General features: G+C 50.4%; 1 protein-coding gene and 1 long non-coding RNA gene across 2 annotated transcripts in view; one reads left to right on the forward strand and one right to left on the reverse strand.

Annotated features, from left to right (window-relative positions):
• Positions 1-5,202: 5,202 nt before the first annotated feature.
• Positions 5,203-5,797, reverse strand: LOC113972225. The gene is made up of 2 exons (XR_003535808.1): positions 5,734-5,797; positions 5,203-5,595 (listed from the first exon to the last, which is right to left on the reverse strand). It is a non-coding gene; the product is annotated as an uncharacterized LOC113972225 (long non-coding RNA).
• A 1,156-nt stretch (positions 5,798-6,953) lies between these two features.
• SGMS1 (sphingomyelin synthase 1) overlaps positions 6,954-19,651 on the forward strand; it is an 86,768-nt gene continuing 74,070 nt past the window's right edge. Inside the window, exon 1 of the mRNA XM_027692853.1 lies at positions 6,954-7,058. The gene's annotated coding sequence lies outside the window, so the exon portion shown is untranslated. The remainder of the gene's footprint in view (positions 7,059-19,651) is intronic.

Here is a 19,651-nt window from a genome sequence, read left to right on the forward strand (position 1 = left end):
TTGCTCCTGCTGCTTGGATGCCGTGGAGGTGACATTGTCTGGAGCTCAGTGGCCTGGCACAGGGGGACAGCCCTGGACCTGTGCACAGCTTCACTGCAGACAGGCTTTCCCAGTGACTTGAAGATGATCTGGAGGCATCACCCTGTTTTCCAACTTGGCATGAGGTGGGTGGCAGGTTAAGCGGGGAGCACATCCTCCTGCTCCACACCAGGAAGGCCCCAGATGGATACTGGGACCAGTCTGGGGCTCCAAGGGATCTCCAAAGCCTAGGGACACCCTGGCAGGGTGGGTGGCAGCCAGGGCAAGCAAGGAGAGACTGTGGGAGCTGGGCTTCCTCAACCAGAGGAGGAGGCAAAGGGGGATCCAGTGGCACCTCCTTCTGCCCAAAGACATCTCGGAGACATTGGGGATGGACTCTGCTTGGAGGGGCACAGTTTGAGCCCCTGAGGCTCTGGCACAGCTGCAGCAGCTGGAAACAGCAGCTGCTCCCAAGGAAACAGCCCATCCCCATGCAGGATCCCCATCCTTGGGATGTCACCACTCACTCCAACACAGCCACCAGGGACCTGCTGCAGCTGGGAGCGGGGATGGACCAGAGACCCCCACCCCAAGGTACCTCAGCCTGTAATGGCACATCTGGGGACATCAGTGTCGAGGTGACCATCTCCAGGACTTGCTGGAGAGTGGAGAGCTCCATGCTGGCTGAGAACTAGTCCTAGCAGTTGGATTCAGGGAATTCCTGAAAGGCTATAGTAGGATGGGGCAGGGACTTCACTGCTGCTGCCTCTGTGAAGCACCCAGTTCCCATTCGTCTTCTTACAACATTAACTGCTACACCTTTTGCTGCAAGAAATCTGCCTCTTCCCAGCCTCTGCCACACTGCTAACTCAGCCTGGAGCATTTACAAAGCCATTTTAGCATGCTGCTTGGAGAATAACCCTGCTGGCAAAGTGAATGCAAGGCAATCTTCTCTTTTGAAAGCTGGCAGCTCAATGGGGCTCCCCGAGTCACTGCAGAGACACAGCACAGGTGAAACCCCACCCTGGTGCTGCTGATTTCCCAGAGCAGGCTTTTCTCCTTCTTCTAACTCCTGCCTGGAGAGGTAACTGAGCTTTAACAATTCCATAATTAATGTCTCTTGGGCTGCTGGACCTGCCTGAGCAGGGAGGAGGAGGAGGAGGATGTGGCAATGCCAGCTTGGAGCGGGTCGGCTCCGCTCCAGGATCACCCGAGCCCTGCTAGTGCAGGTGAGGGCCTGCAAAACCCTTCTGGGGATAAGCACAGGTTTTCCAAGGAAAAAGGCACACAGAGACAGGCAGCACAGCAACAATCCACACCCACCTTTACGTTTATTTATTTACAGTTCATGTCAGGGGTGGGAGAAAAAGCTTTTGGAACAAGCAGCACTGGCACGGTGGGAAAAATCAAGGGCTGCAGCATGTGAGGTGCAGTTTCTATAGGAGTTTCCAAGCAAATCAGATCCAAACTCATACCACAGCACGCAGGAGGATGGAGATAATGACCCTGTCGAGCTGCTGGAGTAACACTGCTGTCCCTGTCCCCTGGTGTAACACTGCTGTCCCTGTCCCCTCCTACTGCTTGAGACCCTCCAACACGGAGAGGGTGGCACTCCAACAGCCATGCTCCTCCCTGTTGGGAGGGATGGAAAGCACATGCTGGTGTTAAAACCCATCGTTTAAATCAATCTGTTCCATAAACAGGTGCTGGGGACTGTCCTGAGGAGTTTTGACAGGCTTGGTGGGGAGCAGGTGCTCGCTCCTTGGAAGAGGAGGCAGCACGGAGTGCTGGAGCCAAAGGTGATGGAGAAAAGGAGGTGAGGGGTACAAAAAGCCTGGGAGCCACCATTTCCAGGAGACACAGCACTTTCTGGAAAGAAAACAGCTTTTTTCCCTAAGAAGCACAGCAAACCGCGTTAGCAGCTGGACACTGCACTTCCAAGAGGGATCCTCTGGGCAAGGCAGTGACAGCCTGTGCCTCTGGGAATCCCACTGGTCCTATAGTGAGAACTGTTGGCTTGTTTTCCCCTTGGAATTGTCTTTGCTTCCTTCTTTTACCACATCTCTTTTTCATTTTACTCTCTTCTTAAGTGGGGAAATGGCTTTTGCCCTCCCTCTGTTAAGAGCTTCTCGTTTTACTTCCAACTTTGACGCATTTTCCCCTGAAGACACGTGCTATTTTAATCAGGAGCAATCAGCCATTAAAACCGGATTAATTAAAGAAATGAGTTTACGCATTTTCCCACTGATCTGAAACGAACAGGAGGAAAACTCGACAGCCCTGCATCTATAATGCTGTTTGTCTGCAACAGATCACTGGCTGATACTGCTGATCTGAGAGGATGACGTCACCTCCCCATTAATCACTGCTTGAATAATAAAGAAGCTGAACTGGAATCTCCTCCATCCTTTGGAAACAGGTATTTTGGTCTCTTTTCCCATTTTTGTTGCAGAAGAGCCCTGCTCTGCAGCTCCTTAAAGCCATGGAACGTGGATTCAATGTGCCCTTTGCTTGTCTCCATTCACCAGGTATTTAATTCTTATTTTTCACTCTGCTGCCGTGTTCTTAACACCACTTGCCACCATCAGGGGCCAGGGACAAAGCCCTGTGGGACAGCACCAGTTTGGAGCGACCTTTATCGCTGTTTCTATTTCTAAGGCTTTTAAAACCCCATCAGACATCAGGGTTGGTGTAAAAACTCTGACTAAATAATGTCACGTGGGGTCAAAATGATACCAAAAGGGCATCACAAAAGCACCGAGCTGACGATGCCATTTGGTGTTAAATGGTGGCATGGACGAAGGCACTAAATAAATTACACAACCCACAGAAATGGTGTTCATCTGATGTCATAAACATCATCAGTGAGGCAATGATGTCATCAGGTGATGGTATCAATGACTGGGTACAGGGTCATGGCTGCACTGAGACATGTACCTACGGTGAGCGTGGTAAAATGCTTATTGGAATTTTATTTAAGTTAGTTTAATATTACTTCATTAATAAAGTATCAGTGTGCTAATAGCCAATGTATCCTTTCTAAACAAAATCATCTCTTCAAGTGCAAAATCATTAATTTATGAATTATTGATCGAAGCCTGATGATGGTGATCTATGAGCATTTTACTGTTGATCCATTCACACGTACATTGATTTTGATTAATTGATATAATCAAACCCCAGCTGAGCAGTGTGGCTCATCCCCTCCCCGTGCAGGCACCTCTGTCCTGCAGGAAGTCCCCAAAATGATATTTATAAAATCATGGAATCATTTGGGTCAGAAGGGACCTTAAAGCCCATCCAGTCCCACCCCCTGCCATGGGCAGGGACACCTTCCACTAGCCCAGGTTGCTCCAGGCCCTGTCCAACGTGGCCTTGGTGCTGGCACACTCGTGGCATCTCCCCCACCCTTGGCACTTGGGGACTGGTTGTAGCCGGGCAGGAAAGGTTGTTTTCAGGGAGAGAAGTGGCTCAGCAGGATTAAGCCCAGGCAGCAGCCCAGGACAGCTATTTCTAAGCCTCTTGGATGGCCCTTTGTCATTCCCAACAGAGAGGTCAGGCTCCCTGGGAATCAATTTGCACAGACTTCAGGTTCATATTATTTGTTGGAAAATGCCCATAGTGGGGGAACAACCCCAGAAAGGGGGGATTTATTGTACCATTCCCCCGGGGGGAGCCTCAGCAACATTAATCCTATTAGAGCATTAGTAAGATGGGATGGCAGGAAATGATAGTCAGAGAGAAAACAGAGCCCTGCCGAAAAGCAGGAACCCTGCTAGGAACATCCATGGCTGGATGGCATCACACAGGGGGAGCAAATGGAAAGATAAATGGGGATTGGGATTGTCAGTCCCCCCAAGCCTTTTGTGGGTGGATGGGTGCTCAGCACCTGCAGGGGGAGGTGAGCTGGCCCAATTCCCTATTCCTAAACCCTTCCTGGTGCAACCAGACTCCCGGAAGCCAGCCTGGTCAACTTGGGAAAAACCAGAACTGAGCTGGGGTTAAACCTACTCAGAAACAAATAAATCCTTCTTCAGGGAGGAGAGAATCGAAGTCATCAGTGCCTGGACTGTCTTCAGCCACAAACCCAAAAAGAGATGAAGCCACTGAACTGAAAACAATGTGGCAACAAAAGTGAGGGGGAGGAAAGGACCTGCCAGGACTAGGGCAGGAGAGGAGTCATTGGCAAGCTGTGATGGGGATACATGTGGGGTTTGGCCTCTCTGGAATCTCGTGGTTAAGGCAATATTTGGTAGCTCAGAGGGTTCACAAGGTGCTTTCTTGTGCTCTGGGAGAAGATCACGGAGTTCTGGCTCTGGTCCAGCCCAAACCTCCTCTTCCTGCATGGTTGGCTCAGCACTGCCCTGAAGTTGGGTGACCCAACTGGGCACCTGCATTTCTCACTCATTTCCATGATGACTTCCAGGAGACGCCAAGCAAAGAGTGGGAAAATAGTGGCCAATACCATGCTCAGACTCTGTTTTCCTTTTCAGATGGAAAAGACACGTTTATATTTAGCCCATGAGTGCCGTGCTCAGACAACCAGGGGAAAAAACACATTGCAAACGATTTGCCGGGAAGAAAAGTCCAGTGTAATCTTCTCCAAAGCCATCCTCTTCCACCTGCATTTCCCTTCCCAACTACCAAGCAGTTTGCACAGGGTGAAAGCTGTGCCTGGATCCTGAGGTCAAACAAAACTCCTCCCCTTTTCATCAGCCCTGATGAAAAACTGTGATGAGCTGCAGGTCGTGGCAGATCTCAAAATAATAACTCTCCCACTGGCTTTAAATTTGAGTTTTATTATAGAGCATTTTCCCTCCGAATGGCTCAACTGCCTTTTAAGAAGGTGCAGGATTTGACAGCTTACAGAGGGCCATTGTGTTTCACCTGTTCCAGTGCATAAATCACTACTTATTCAAGCTTGATTCTTAATTTTGCTTGGGTAATGTCTGTAATCACTTGTTGATCGGGATAAGTAATGAGGTTTTTTTTCAGATTTTTTATGTTTACATGCCAAGATCAGCAAAAACTGTCTCCTGCCCGATGTTACTGTAACACTCTGGTACATCCAGCCCCTCCCATGTGTGTTCTCATCCTCCCATGCCTGGGAGAGGGGTAGCTGGATGTGTAGCTCTGTTATCTCTGGGATCTGCTGGCGAGGAACCACGTTGGTGAGATAACGAGTGAAACAGGGGAAAACTTTTAATCAAACCTTGCGGATCTTCCCACGCTGGGGAACAGCCCTGCAGGAAACCAGGCTCAGCACACGCAGGAATCTTCTCTGTGGGTACCACAAAATGATTGTGACCTTCTTGCAGGGAAAAAAGCCACTGGTTTATTATTTTTTGTATTAGAGGTCACAATTTGTGAATGCAAGGTTTGAAATAGGATGTAAGGTGTTAGTGTTCATGGAACAAAAGTTGAACCTCTTTCTACCTGGAGATGGTGACACCCAGAGGTCGCTCCCAAGCTAAACTGTCCGGTGATTTTATGTTAACTAAGATTTTATTAATAACAGCTGACTTCTCACATCTCCAGAGCTCTCGATGTTGTGATGAAGAAGGTAAACAAAAGTGTCTGCAAAGTGAAATAAAGGCAGATATTAGAGTTTGCTCCAACACTGTACACTCTGGACTCATGGATCTCAGGGCAGGATGTGCTCGCCCCAACCCTGTATCCCAAGGGAATGGTTTCTTGTGCCAGCATGGAGCATACCTCACCTCCTGAAGGAGGAGGCCCAGCTCTGCCAGGATCACAGAATCAAAGAATAAATCGAATGGTTTGGGTTGGAAAGGACATTAAAGCTCATCTTGTTCCACCCCCTGCCATGGGCAGGGACACCTTCCCCTAGCCCAGGTTGCTCCAAGCCCTGTCCAACCTGGCCTTGGACACTTCCAGGGATCCAGGGGCAGCCACAGCTTCTCTGGGCAACCCAGGGCCTCCCCACCCTCACAGGGAAGAGGTTCCTCCTAATATCGAATCTGAACCTACTCTCTTTTAGTTTGAATCCATTCCCCCTTGTCCTGTCACTACATGCTCTTGTAAAAAGTCCCTCTCCATTTTTCTTGTAGGCTCCCTTCAGGTACTGGAAAGATGCCAGCTGGATTTAGTAGGTGAACTCCTGATCCCCTCCTATGCCACAGCTGCTCTGATTAAGCCACACTGATGCTGGAATTTAATGTTTTAGGGGGGCTACATATGCTCAGGAAGGTTCAAGGTGCCTTCTTTGAGGACACACCTGGGTGTCCAGTTCTGAGCCCTCAACAGGAGAGACCCGGAGGGGCTGGAGCGTGTGCAGGGAAGGGAACGGAGCTGGGAAGGGGCTGGAGCAGCAGGAGCAGCTGAGGGAGCTGGGGGGGCTCAGCCTGGAGAAAAGGAGGCTCAGGGGGGACCTTCTGGCTCTGCAACCCCCTGACAGGAGGGGGGAGCCGGGGGGGGTCGGGCTCTGCTCCCAGGGAACAAGGGACAGGAGGAGAGGGAACGGCCTCCAGCTGTGCCAGGGGAGGCTCAGGTTGGCCAGGAGGAGGAATTTGTTGCTGGAAAGGGTGGTGAGGCCTTGGCAGGGGCTGCCCAGGGAGGTTTGGAGTGCCCATCCCTGGAGGTGTCCCAGGAAGGCCTGGCCTTGGCACTCAGTGCTCTGGGCTGGGGGACAAGGGGGGCATCGGGCACAGGGGGGATCCATGGGCTGGGATCTGATTCTGTGATCCTGTCAAACAGTAGTTTCCACACCGAGGAGCGGCCTTTCCCCGGGTGCCCCAGGCTTTAAGGAGCAGCGCGGGGGGGTTTAAATCCCTTCGGGAAGGCGATTTTTCGGGCGCAGCGCTCGCGCCGGCAACTGACGAGACACAAGATGGCGGCGGGGATGACACGGCGGTCACGTGGGCGCGGTGCCGCCCGCCCCGCCCGCGGCCGCCGCACGGGACACGGGGCACGGGATACGGGATACGGGACACGGGATACGGGACACGGGGCTGGAGCCGCCCGGGGGAGCCGCCCGCACGGTGGCCGCACCGACCCGCACCGAGCCGCGGCTCCGCACGGTGAGTGAGCAGCGAGGCAGCGGCCTCAGCCCGAGCGCGGGGCCGGCGGAGCGGCCGGCGCAGGCCCGGGGGTGGCGGCGGGACGGGACAGCGGAGACAGCGGGGACAGCGGGGACGGGCCGCTGCCCGAGGGCAGGACGCGTCCCGGGGGGCTCCGGCCCCGCAGCCCGGCGGCGGCCCCCGCAGCCCCGGGGAGTGCGAGGGGAGCCCTGGCCCCCGCAGCCCCGGCGGCTCCGGCGGCGCTCCGGTCCGCTCGGCGGGGCTGGCGGAGCTCCGGTCCCCGCGCACCGGGGGGATCTGGGCCCCTCGGCCTCCGGGGCGACTGGGAAGCTGCGGTCTGCTCAGCCCTGGGGGGCTCAGGGACCCCCAGCTTGGGGACTGCAGCCGACCCCAGGGGAGCTCTGGGACCCCCAGCTCAGCCGATCCTAGAGGAGCTCTGGGACCCCCAGTTCGGGGGCTGCAGCCGATCCCAGGGGAGCTCTTGGATACCCAGCCTGGGGACTGCAGCTCTAGGGAGCTCTGGGACCCCCAGCTCTGGGGGCTGCAGCTGATCCCAGGGCAGGTCTGGGACCGCCAGGCTGGGGACTGCAGCTCTGGGGAGCTCTGGGACCCCCAGCTCTGGGGGCTGCAGCCGATCCCAGGGGAGCTCTGGGACCCCCAGGCTGGGGACTACAGCTCTGGGGAGCTCTGGGACCCCCAGCTCGGGGGTTGCAGCTCTGGGGAGCTCTGGGACCCCCAGGCTGGGGACTGCAGCTCTGGGGAGCTCTGGGACCCCCAGCTCGGGGGTTGCAGCCTGTCCTGGGAGCAGTCAGGGCTCCTCAGCCTGGGGGGCTGCAGCCCCCTGGGCCCAGGAGGGGCTCTGGTCCTCTCAGCCCCAGTGCCTGGTTGGGTCTGTCCCCTCCCTCGCAGGGTGTTGGAGGGAGAGGTCTGGTTCCCCCCTGCTCCAGAGGCTCTGGGGGGACATGTGGTCCAGCCCCCTCAGCCTGGGGGACCATGGGACCCCCTCCTCAGCCCAGGGGCTCCAGTCCCTCTGCTCGCTGGGGTGCGAAGGCAGGATGCTCCCTGCTCCAAAAAAAAGCTGGAAGCATCTGCTGGAGCCGGGAGCAGATCCATCCCATCCCTACGCCTTCGAGGGCCACGGAGGCAGCACTGGGGCTGAGGTTTGTGGCGTGGCAGTGGGGACACACCTGGGGACAAAGAGGCTGGGAGGCAGAACGGGGGTGAGAAGGAGAGACCTCCCCATCACGGGCACCCTGGCAGGCGGGTGTGCTCCCTGTTTGCTTGTGGAATGGCTTTGCCGATTGCCTGGCTGCAGTATTTGGATTTTTCGGGGTGTATAACGCATGTGGCTGTCTTTGTACTGTGTTCCTCCTGGAGGCCCTGTTCTGATCAAGGCTTCTAATTTATTCTGTCTTGTGTGAAAACCTCATTTAAAGAGTGCCTCGGTGCCTCCGGGCGCCGCAAGTACGCGAAGCAAGGATGGAAAGAGAGAGAAAAAGAGTATTATTTGTAAAAAAAAAAAAATGGGAGCTCTGCCACACTGCCATGGTGCTGCGGGAGCTTGCTGATGCAGGCAGCCTCTGGAAGCAGAGCAGCAACGGGATGTGGGTGAACGTCCTCCTGTCACTTGGGTTGGTGGCAGCACCGGTGCCTCGTGGTGTGAGGGCACGTTCTGTAGTGGTTCCTTCAGACTCCCTTCTCCTGCTTCAGGGCCACGGGGATGGAAGTGGTTTCTGTTGGATTTCGTGCCCGGCTGTGAACCAGTCCAAAGCACAGATGTGACACCTGTCAGCTGAAATCAGTGGCAATGCTGCTGTGGATCTTGGTGGGTTTGGGCTTGGCTGTGTTTATTTGGGGAGCGGATGTTGCACTGGAGTCGCATTCTGGTTTATTTCCAGTAGTATTTTGTCGGGGTTGGAATTGCCTCAGCTTTGTGATGTTGTTTAGAGTTAGGAAAGAGAGCGCAAATCTCCCCAGCTGGTGGCAAACAACAATAAACCCCCTTTGAATCCAGAGAGATTGCCTTGATTTTCTGGGTTTGGGCATGTGGAGCAGAACTAAATTCAGCTCAGACACCTTTAAACTGTGTTTGTGATCTGTGCAACAAGCTGTGATTCCCGAATCGTTTATCACGCTTCTTTCGCCTTCCACAGTATCAACCTGCAGACAACATGTCTGCACATGTTAATTAGCTTTTAATGTGACACTTACACATTGAATAAATCCAAGTAGGTGGATCGTTTTCAGGACTTGGAGGTACTAATGGAAATTATTTGGACTACTCGGAGGTAACGGTTAAAAGGCAGTGGTTTGTTATATACCTGCTCTCCGTGTATCTCTTAACACTTGCCACGCTTGAATAGGTGCTGCTTTTAATTAAATAATTAGTGAGCTCTGCTCAAGTGAACATGTGGAGGGAGAACACACTCACCGTGGGTGATGGCAACTGAAAAATTCTTCCCTGTCTTCTGGTTGCTCAGCGTTGGTTAATTGGTGCACTAAATATGGGTGGCCTGGGACTTGCTCAGGTTTAACAGCAATTTCAGCCTGGCCGTAAGGAATGGCTGTGGAATTAAAGGCTTTTTAATTGGGGCAGCAGGACATCCTGTAAAAAAGCCAAAAAGTGCTCAAAAATAATCCAGACCCTTGTTCGGGAAGGGCCTGTTGGAGTTAAAAAATAAATCCTTATGGCACCATCAAAACCCCCAAACTTGCACGCGGGCTCGAGGGCTGGTTTTGTTGGACGTGGCATGAGGTCCCTCTCTCCCAGTGTGGTTTGCAGGGACGTGTGTAGGGCAGGAAGGATTTTTAAGGCTACTCAGCAAGGTAGGTCCAAACTGTTCTTTGCTGAAGTAGAGCAGAGCAGCCGAATGCTATTTTAGTCATAATTCAAGTGCAACACATCAAACCCAACCGCACTGCTCTGAAGTAGAGGTGAGCTTAAAATGAGCTCAAAAACCTGGGGTTTGAGAGGTTTTCTTGGAATCTCACGGTCGCGAACTGAGCTCCTGCATCCTGTCAGTGTTTTCCGAGGGATTTTGGTGTGGGTGGAGGATTTTTTTTGCTCCCAGGACACCGGCACACAGAGGCAGCCCTTTGCAGGGCTGGTGTTGTGCACGACTTGGAAACTCCGGCTTTTAATACCCCTTGAATTCCCAAAGTGTGTGGCATCATTAAGTCAATAATTAAGTCCCGTCCTCCCCCATCCCCAAAATGCTGGGGGAAGTGCAGAAGACTGAGGAAGGTGTGAAACCTACTGGCTTTTTTTTTGGATGCTTTCATCCCAAATATTTTTTTATTATTTTGTAAATCTGCTTATCAGAGGCAGTGTTTGGTGCAGGTTACTTGGGCTTAGTTTTCATGGATCAAAGGAACATCCATCTTAATAAGCTACTAAGTGTAACTGTGTAGTTGGGGCTTGGAGCAACCTGGTCCAGTGGAGGGTGGCCCTGCCTCTGGCAGGGGTTTGGAACAAGATGGTCTTTAAGGTCCCCTCCAACCCAAATCATTCTGGAATTTTGTGGTGTAAACATCTTTAAAATGTTTGTCTGTATTGTTTCTGGTCTTATCGAACATGTTAATGTAGTTGAGAGGGGGGAGAAATCCCCCAAAGTACTGCAAGGGCTTTGTCCTGATAGCGTTTGGTCAAGAGCTGAGAAGAGAAAGTCTAATTTTGGAGACTATAAGATGTCTCTTAAAGAAATGCAGCTTTTAAAATGTAGTTACTGCCGTTGCTGCTCTTTGCAGCTCACTCGTGCAAAGCAGAGAAGCAAGGCTTGAGTGGAACAGAACATGTCCTGTTGATGCTTCCTTGGTGTGCTCGTGTGGGTGCTGCTCTGGTATCCGATTACACGTCTGTAATCAAAGAAAAACACCAATAAATCTTTATTGGGAAAGCATCTTCCCTAGGTTTTGCTTGTGCTAATTCACTTAGATTTAAATGAACAACAACAACAAATCTTCCTCTGCTGAACCAGGACTCTAAAGCTGTTTTTCTCTGTGACTTCCCAGCGTGGTCTGCTTTCTGTCTCCCTGATTTTGAAGCTCTTTGGAGGTAGCTTGCTTTATTTAAATGGAATTAAGGCGAAGCTTATTGCCACTTGGAAAAAAACAAAAAAAGATTTCAAGGAATCCCCTGAAGTCCAGTAGCTTTGGGTTCTTCTAATGGAGGAAAACCAGCAGCTTTCTTCCCAAGCTGGCTGAGACACAGCCACACTTGTTTGCTCCCAGCCATAGCTGTGTTGTGGTGGATCCGGAGAGGAAAGGCTTTGCAGCCTCTATTTAAGAAGGATTTTTAATAGCTGTCATCTCCTCCTGTCCACTGCAGCCTGCTCCTTTAATTTCCTTGACTGAAGAAGAGCATCACAATTTGGAGTGTGTTACCATTTCCCTCGCCGGTCCATTAGTGTATTAGCTCAGCTCCGTGTGTGTTGAATGCCACTAAATGTCACTTGCAAATTTAATGTTGGGAGCGCTGAGATTTGCGCTAATTGAATTTAAAGTCTTATACTTGAATTTGTTAAAATGGCAGATCCAGACAATTGAAATGTGCACGAAGCTGCTCCTGTGAGTGACTCCAGCAGTGCATTTGTGTGGATGCGTGGGGACACCCTGAGCAGACAGATCAGGGTTTGATGGGGTTTTACGGTCCCTTTCTGTATTACAATGTGGTGACAGCTGGCAAAATCCATTAGGTTGAAAGTCTTAACGCTTGACATCTGCTCAGGGTCATTGTTGACACTAACTTAACCTTAAATACTTCTGTAAAAATGGTAAAGATTATGGAGCCTTTCAGTTCGATTTAAATATCCTTATCTCCAGGCATAGTTTTAGGAGAAAGGTTAATTGTTTGGGCTCTTGCTCTTAATTGTCTATGGGTCTGACTTCTGGGGTTTTTAATCGCGAAATTAGCACCTTTAGCACCTGAGGGTTTGTTTTTTGAGGGGTTTTGTTTGGGGTGTTTTTTGTTTGCTTGGCTTTTTTTGTTTGTTTTGTTTTGTTTCGCGTTCAGAGGACAGTCCGCACAAAACCTGTGGCGTTTAACACTTCTTTATTCTTTAACTTCAGCCAAAATACCCAAGGATTGAACAGACAAGGAAACAGGAGACCCTACTGCGAATGTTAAAGAAATTACCCTTCATTGGAAAAAGAGTCGTAAAGGTTGTTCCTCGTCTTTCCAAGCAGTGTAAATCTGTGCCTCCCTAGATAGCACAATGCTTTTAAGAAGTTTGTCTTGAAACACTTCCATTAAATCTCTTGATACCAGGCTTTGACCTTCTGCCACCGAGCTGGCATTTCATACGGGCTCCTGGCATGAGCTCTCCTGCCACTTTCAAGTAAAAATTTATCAGGCACTGAAAAGTTTGACTCTGCAGTCGAGCACCGTGCCAAGCTGTAAAAGCCCTATTTGTACACAAAATGGATTTTTGCTTGCCAGGAGGGCCGGGGGAGCAGCTTCAGTAACTGCGGGAATGGCTCAGAATCTACATACTAATGAAACATCTAAATCGAGCTGCAGCTCTCAGGTCTGTACTTTGTCTTCCTTGAGCCCCTGCTCTTCTGCGGGGAGTTTTACATAGCCAGGTTATATTGCTCTGGAAAACTTGGTCGGGGAAGTTAATTTAAAACCATTTGAAAGGCTTAAAAATGGCTCCTGCTGTTCCCATGATGAGAAAGACCTTGAAGGCGCCTTGAGGGCGATTGCTGCACAAATACCTGCTTGGCCATGCGGCTCCCAGAGCTCCCTGCTCACCCACAGAGTCACTCCCAGGGCCTTCAGGGCTGTGAGACAGAGAAGCTGTGGCTGCCCCTGGATCCCTGGAAGTGTCCAAGGCCAGGTTGGACAGGGCTTGGAGCCACCTGGGCTAGTGGGAGGTGTCCCTGCCCGTGGAAGGGGTGGGACGGGATGAGCTTTAAGGTCCCTTCCAACCCAAACCCTTCTGGGATTCTGTGATGCCTCAGGGCTCCAGACCTGGCTTGCTTTAACTGGGAGTGAAATTCCAGCGCCAGTGGGTGGTTGGGGAGCTCAGGGTGAGCTTTGAGGAGTGTGAAGTGCCAGTGGTCCGTGGATGTCCAGTGTCTGGGGAGTACAAGGGCTCAGGTTGGGAGTTTGGGGGTGCTGAGCAGAGGTGTGGGGGGTAGGTGACATTCAAAGCACCACTGTGAACAAGGCAGGAAACAGAGGGAAAAGGGTGAATGCAGGCATGTGAAGATCCCTCCTAAATGACTTGACAGAACACGTTGTTCTCTTTCCACGGGATGCCAGGATCCGCATTTAATGGCACCATGGTTTTATGGAGACTCTGGCAGAAGCTCGTGTTTGCCAAAAGCAATACTCACTAATGGGCTGGGGCTTCTCATCTACTCTCCATGAAACACTGCAAACGCCTTTTTTCACAGTAATGAGCAATTAGCCGCAAATTACCAAACTCCTTGTCAGGCGCCGCCTTTGTTTTTGTGCGTGTGCAATTTCCTATTTCAGTTTTTCTCCCTTTCAAAACTGTAATAGATGGGTTATCAAAGGACATTTTAAACACAAAAGCAGGGCCCAAAGAACGTTTATCAGAAGGGGATAATTTGAGTTCTGATAGTTTGTTCAGAATTTTTGGGGGGAATACTCGCAAGAAAACGAGTATCTGTGCTGAGAAGACACAGCCCCGTCCAGCCACGAGTCCTGCATCCAAGCATTGTGATGTTTTTGAGTGGGAATGCCAGGGTTCAACCATGAATTCAGTAAGCATAAGTGGCTGTGAGAATACCAGTGGAGACAACAATCACAGGCAAATTTATGTTACCTCCTGCTCAGGGCAGAACGAACCTCAAAGGAACAGCAGGTTTTTCAGGGTTCCCTTGGGTTTTGGAACTCTCCAAGGAAGGAAAGCTGTTGCTGGAATAACCTGGGGAGACAGTCCATCCTGCAGGCTTTACTCAGTGCCAAGGTGGGATGAGAGTGGAGGAGAGGGAAGAACCTGAGGTACAGATAATATTTGATACAGGAGCGCCAGGTTTATGGAATAGAAGGCTGTTAGTTGTTCTCTTCTCTGTGCCTGTCCAGCTGAGCTGATATTTTAATGAACTCCTTAAATATCTTCACTTCTAATGGGTGCTGCTTAAGTCATGAAGTGATCATTTTTAAATGCTGATTTACCAGCATCATATATCACTGCCTAGAGGGAACTTTCCTTGGCCATTTTATTGAGTGGCTTCCAGTCTTTAAAATCCTTTTGTGATTCCTCCTGTCAGACTTCTTCTTTGCTAATATCACCCAGTGTGCTTAAGAGGTTAAAGTAGATGTTTGCATTAACTGTGTAATCCCCCTCACACGTTAATAGTGCTCTAATGCTGTCCATTTGTGGTTGGATAGGAGGAAATATTTAAAGTAATTGTCCACTCTGCAGAAATGTTTGTTGGCATAATCGATTATTGTGTCTTGTAATTGGTGATCTTGTTTCCAGTTCAGGACATCCAGTTAGGTCTTCCCGTGGCTGTATATTAGAAATCCCAGGGAATTGCTGTATTCCTTCATGTGGCTCCTCTGTTGGAGCTGTGTGTTGAAATTCAGCCTGCAGGATGTGATGTCATGCTACTAAATTAATGATAATAACCCAGGCCCTTCTGCTCTAAGCTTCCAAAAAATTGTGAGGTAAATAATGCCTTATCTGTGCTTTTCAGCATGTGTGTTATGGGATGTGAGCTTTGTATTGGTGCAGGGAGATCCTGACACCACTGAGAGCTCTGGGCACACTGAGCTTCCAACCTTTTCAGGGTGAAGGTTCCAAAGTCTGGTCTCATCACGTGTGCAAATTAAAAAGCCAAACCAGCTCGTTCATTATAAAAACCCAAGTCACATTTTGAGTTTGTTCACCTGATCTCAAGAAAATATAGTTTGTCTAGACTGCTTAATAAATGTAATTATATTAAACTACACCTGAACACTTTAAAGCACAAATAGATTCAGGAAGACAATTTTTACACTGTGTGAGAAGGATTCATTTCTCTTGTGGCTTGTGTCAATTTGAAGCCTTTATATCTTTCTTAGGTAAGGTGCTACTGCTTGTCACTGCCGTGTGTTTCCAGCTGTTGGGCACAGCTGGGCATTATGGAGTGAAGGCTGTGACACCCCTGGAATCCCTGGAAGTGTCCAAGGCCAGGTTGGACGGGGCTTGGAGCAACCTGGGCTAGTGGGAGGTGTCCCTGTCCATGGCAGGGAGATGAAAGATGAGCTTTAAGGTGCCTTCCAACCCAAACCATTCCATGATTCTGTGCTCACTGGAGGTGAACTCCTCGATTTCCTGGAGTGAGAGAGGCTGATGTGTCACTCTGAGCTGGTGGTTGTGGTGGCAGAGGGTGCCTTGTGGCAAGCAAAGGCTTCCCACCCTGGGAACACCTCAGAACTGTAAGCTCTGATCCCTATCACTAAATCCCTGCTTTTAGCTTCAGAGGCTGCAGATTTCCTTCCCAGACAAACCAAAGGTTGGGGTACAACTGTTCAAAGGGAGCTCTCTGGGCTGATTTAATTCATGGCTGTCACAGAGCTGGTTTTCCTCCCCCCACCTTCTCTTGGTCTCCCATTCCCAGTGTTGAAGGGTGTTCCTTGGGGCTTTGGAGAGGTGCACTGTGGTTCACCTGGCAGAGAAAGGCCTTATCAGGAGGGAAACAGGAGCACAGGGAATGTCACTAACGGGCTTCTTCCAGGTCTGTGTCATGCAAAAGTACTAATGGCAATATTTGCACCCCTCGAGTCGAATAATTCCTGTGTCAGCTGTGTCAACAAACTCTGCTTGTGACTGATGTGTTGTTGATTTTGATTTTGATTTCCATTTAAAAACACACCGTTGGAGGCAGTTGTGGGACTGCAAAAGATGGATCTGAAGTGGGTGTTGCTTTTGTGAGTAACTAAAGGACTCGCTAGTGGTGAGTATCCAGTGCAGTGACAGGATGTGTGCAGACAGCTGGAAATGCTCAAACTTGCTCCTTTCCCAGTACTTTCCTGAATGAGGACAGTTGGGATAGAGCCCAATGCAGCCTCAAATACTTGTGTATTCCGATGTAACACTCCTACAACAGACTATTCCACGTTAGTGCAACTCTCTGCTATCCAGAAGAAGTGCTCAGGTGCCACTGAGTGTCTTTGCCTGGGATTGCTGGATTTTGGGATGCTGGAGCACTGCTGGAGTGCAGCATGGCTGTGTGTAGCTCCTGCAGCCTTTTGCCGATAGTCACTGAAAGAGGCACCACAAACTTCAGCTGGAAGGGAGGAAAAGGCCATTTATTTCCACCAACACTGCAGAGTGAAAAGTGAAGTATTTGAGGAGCTGAACATGCTGATCTTGCTGTATTTTGAGCCTTGAAAATGGGTGAAGAATTAAAATAAATAAAAAGAGGAATGATTTTTTTAATAGCTTCTCTGGAGGCAGTATTTTAACCTTCTGGTTTTGAGGATTTGTTCCCTTTCCAGGACTGCTCTAAAAACATTCCATTTTTCGTAAAGCAGAAGTGAATTACTCTGTGGACATTTATGTGAAGTGACTTGCCGGGTGCTTAATAACCTACATATTTTATTTGGGCTGTGCTTTTTAGAAACGGAGCGTTGGAGTCAGCCTCTTAAAAGACAGATTGTCCTGCACGATTGTCTTGAGCAAAGTACCTTTCTGGTTTTAATTGGTGTTTTTATTGCTGTGATTTACATTGGCAGGGTGAGGGCAGCACCGTTCCTCCAGTGCCTCAGACAAGTGGGAAGAGGAGGAGAAGGAGGAGCAGAGCTATTCCCTTATCTGGAGGCTTTCTTAGGTGCTTACAGAGCTCTATACTTCACTTATTCCCGTATCGATGTGCAGCAAAGCGACATGTTTTTAAGCACAACATTTAACAGAAGGATTCTCAGCATGACTTGGCAAATATTCCCAAATTAAACTTATCACCTCTGGTGGTACTTCTTGTCATGGGAGGGAGGAGAGGTTTGTACAAGGCTCAGAAATGCAGCTCAGATCAGACACTTTCTTGGCACAGCCCTTGTGGCCTTCCTGCTGTTCTTCCATGACTTCCACTTCCTCGGGTTCATTCCCACCTCCTCAAGGCCCTGTCTGGGAGCCCCAAGCCCTGCACTTTATTGGGGTTTGGTGAGAAGGGAAGGGGAGCTTTGCCAGATCAGTCCCCTGCTGTGTCTGTGCTGTTAACATACAGCAATATTGTTCTGGTAAACGTTGTCAAACTGGGATTCTCCTGCCATGCTCAGATGCAATTAATTGCCTAGAAATATCAGGGAGAAGATGAAAACGCTGTAGATAGTTTGTAATTCAGTTTTTGAAGCCTAAACTGAAGGCTGGGTTTTGAAAGTGCTGAAGAAGGAAAGAAAGCCTGCCCTGGTAAGGTCAGCGTCAGAAATTTAGGGCCTGTGTTGATTTTTCTTTCGCATTACAGTTTATGGAGAGTTGTTTTTTTTTCTCCTAATGAAACTGCTTTTGCAAGGTGTGTCAATCCATCTGAAATCTCATGTAGACAGACCTATCTGATGAGGGCAGGATCTGCTCGTGCTTTTGGGACTCCAGATCCCCTTTTTGCAGTTGAGTTGTGCCATGGGGTTGTTTCTCACCCTTCCCCCAGCCAGGCTGTTGAGCAAACACCCCTCCAAGCGTGGGGGGCCACGGGGGACTGGGAAGATGCTTTGCCACACTTCCTGCCCCTTCCTTTAACACCCAAAACACAGTTTGCAGAGCTGCCAGGGGGAGGAGGGAGGATCATAGAATCATAGAATCAGCTGGGTTGGAAGGGACGTCCGAGATCATCAAGTCCAACCCTTGATCCAACCCCGCCGTGGTTCCCAGCCCATGGCACTGATGCCACATCCAGTCTGTCCTTAAACACCTCCAGGGACGGAGAATCCACCCTCTCCCTGGGCAGCCCATTCCAATGGCTGAGCACCCTCTCTGCAAAGAGATTCTTTCTAATGTCCAACCTAAACATCTCTGAGCCCTCTTGTCTTGCTGAGAGTTGCCTGGGAAAAGAGACCAACCCCCCCCGGCTCCCCCCTCCTGTCAGGGAGTTGCAGAGAGTGAGGAGGTCTCCCCTGAGCCTCCTCTTCTCCAGGCTGAGCCCCCCCAGCTCCCTCAGCCTCTCTTCATAGGACTTGTGCTCCAGTCCCTTCCCCAGCCTTGTTCTCTTCTCTGGACCTGCTCCAGGACCTCAGTATCCTTCCTGAGCTGAGGGGCCAGAACTGGACACAGCACTCCAGGGTGGCCTCACCAGTGCTGAGTCCAGCATCCTCATCCTGTTGCTGCCGGGGTATGTGTGTGGATTTTCACCCAGCTGGCTGCAAGGAGCCAGCCTAAAACTAGAAGTGGAGGCATCCCAGTTGTGGTGCCACCCAGGTCACACGTGTGCCCACTCTGCAGGACATCAGCCTGCACCTTCTCATCCAGAAGTGCCTCTGGGATCACAGTGTCCAGCTCTGCTTTCCCCAGCACACGTGTGCCCGGAGCTGGGGTCTGGGATGAGCCTCCCCCGAGGGCAGGGCAGGGCAGGGCAGGGCAGGCACAGCTGGCTGCAATTCCTGCCGCCCCTCCCTCCCTGCCGAGGGGGTGGTCCCATCCCAGCAATTAAAGGGAATCATCAGCTGCTTGGCCAGCTCCGTGACTTTGCAGATGGCTGTTGGAGGGATGAATTCCTGCTCCTGACTCCGAGGTGTGTCCAGTTTTGGAGCCTGCGGCTTGAGGGAGGTGAATCCACAAACCAGGTTTTTGCCAGGTCTGAAAACAAGCTTTTTAAATCCGCAGCAAAAATCTTATCTGTTGAGAAGGGGGATATGCACCACCGGGGATATTTCTGAGGACCTGGGGGCTTAAATTCCGTGCTTACATTGGGAACTGAAAGCAGGCAACTCCAAACCCAAATCCTGTATAAAGCAGGACTTCTGCATTGTTCTGCTGTTCAACAGAAATGGGCATAAACAGCCAATTTCACATGGGTTTGTTTATTGTCACCGTTCTGGTGTTTTTAGGTACCATTGCTCGTTTTGGTGTTATGTTCCTGTTATCCCTTTTGAACAAGATACAGTGGGGTCTTTGTGCATTTGGAGAAGGTCCTTTCTGCTGACAGTGACTCCTTGCTCCTGAGCACGGGATTTCTCTGCAGCTCCAGCAGCACTATTGCTTTTTTACGGAAGGTTTAGCTCAGTTTTCCTCCCTATTTTCTGTTACTCTGTAGAGAACATATGTTGCTTTGTTCAGGTCAGATTTGCAAATACATCGGTGGAGCTCAGTTTTTCTCTTTCCTGCCAATTGAGTGGGGGTTTTTTTTGCGCCGTTCATAAATCATCTGATGAGCTGTTGGAGCTGGAAGAGGCTGTTTGGCGTTTAAAAAGCGAACGGAAAACTTGAGTAACGGATGCGTTACAGGAGGTGGCCTCTCAGGAAGGGGAGCAGTGCAAAAGCCAGTGGTGTGTTCCTTGTTCACAAGCTTGTTTGGAAGAGATGACCAATCCCTCACATCTATCCGGGTGCAGCTTTCAGACTCCCATCCCAGCGTTTCTAACAGGAGCATCCCAGGGAATTCCCCCCTCGCCCTCCAATCCTGCATTTTGGTTTCTTGCAGGAACT

This window comes from Neopelma chrysocephalum, unplaced genomic scaffold, assembly GCF_003984885.1.
Source record: "Neopelma chrysocephalum unplaced genomic scaffold, ASM398488v2 Primary Assembly neopelma1_89, whole genome shotgun sequence".
NCBI classification, from domain to species: Eukaryota; Metazoa; Chordata; class Aves; order Passeriformes; family Pipridae; genus Neopelma; species Neopelma chrysocephalum.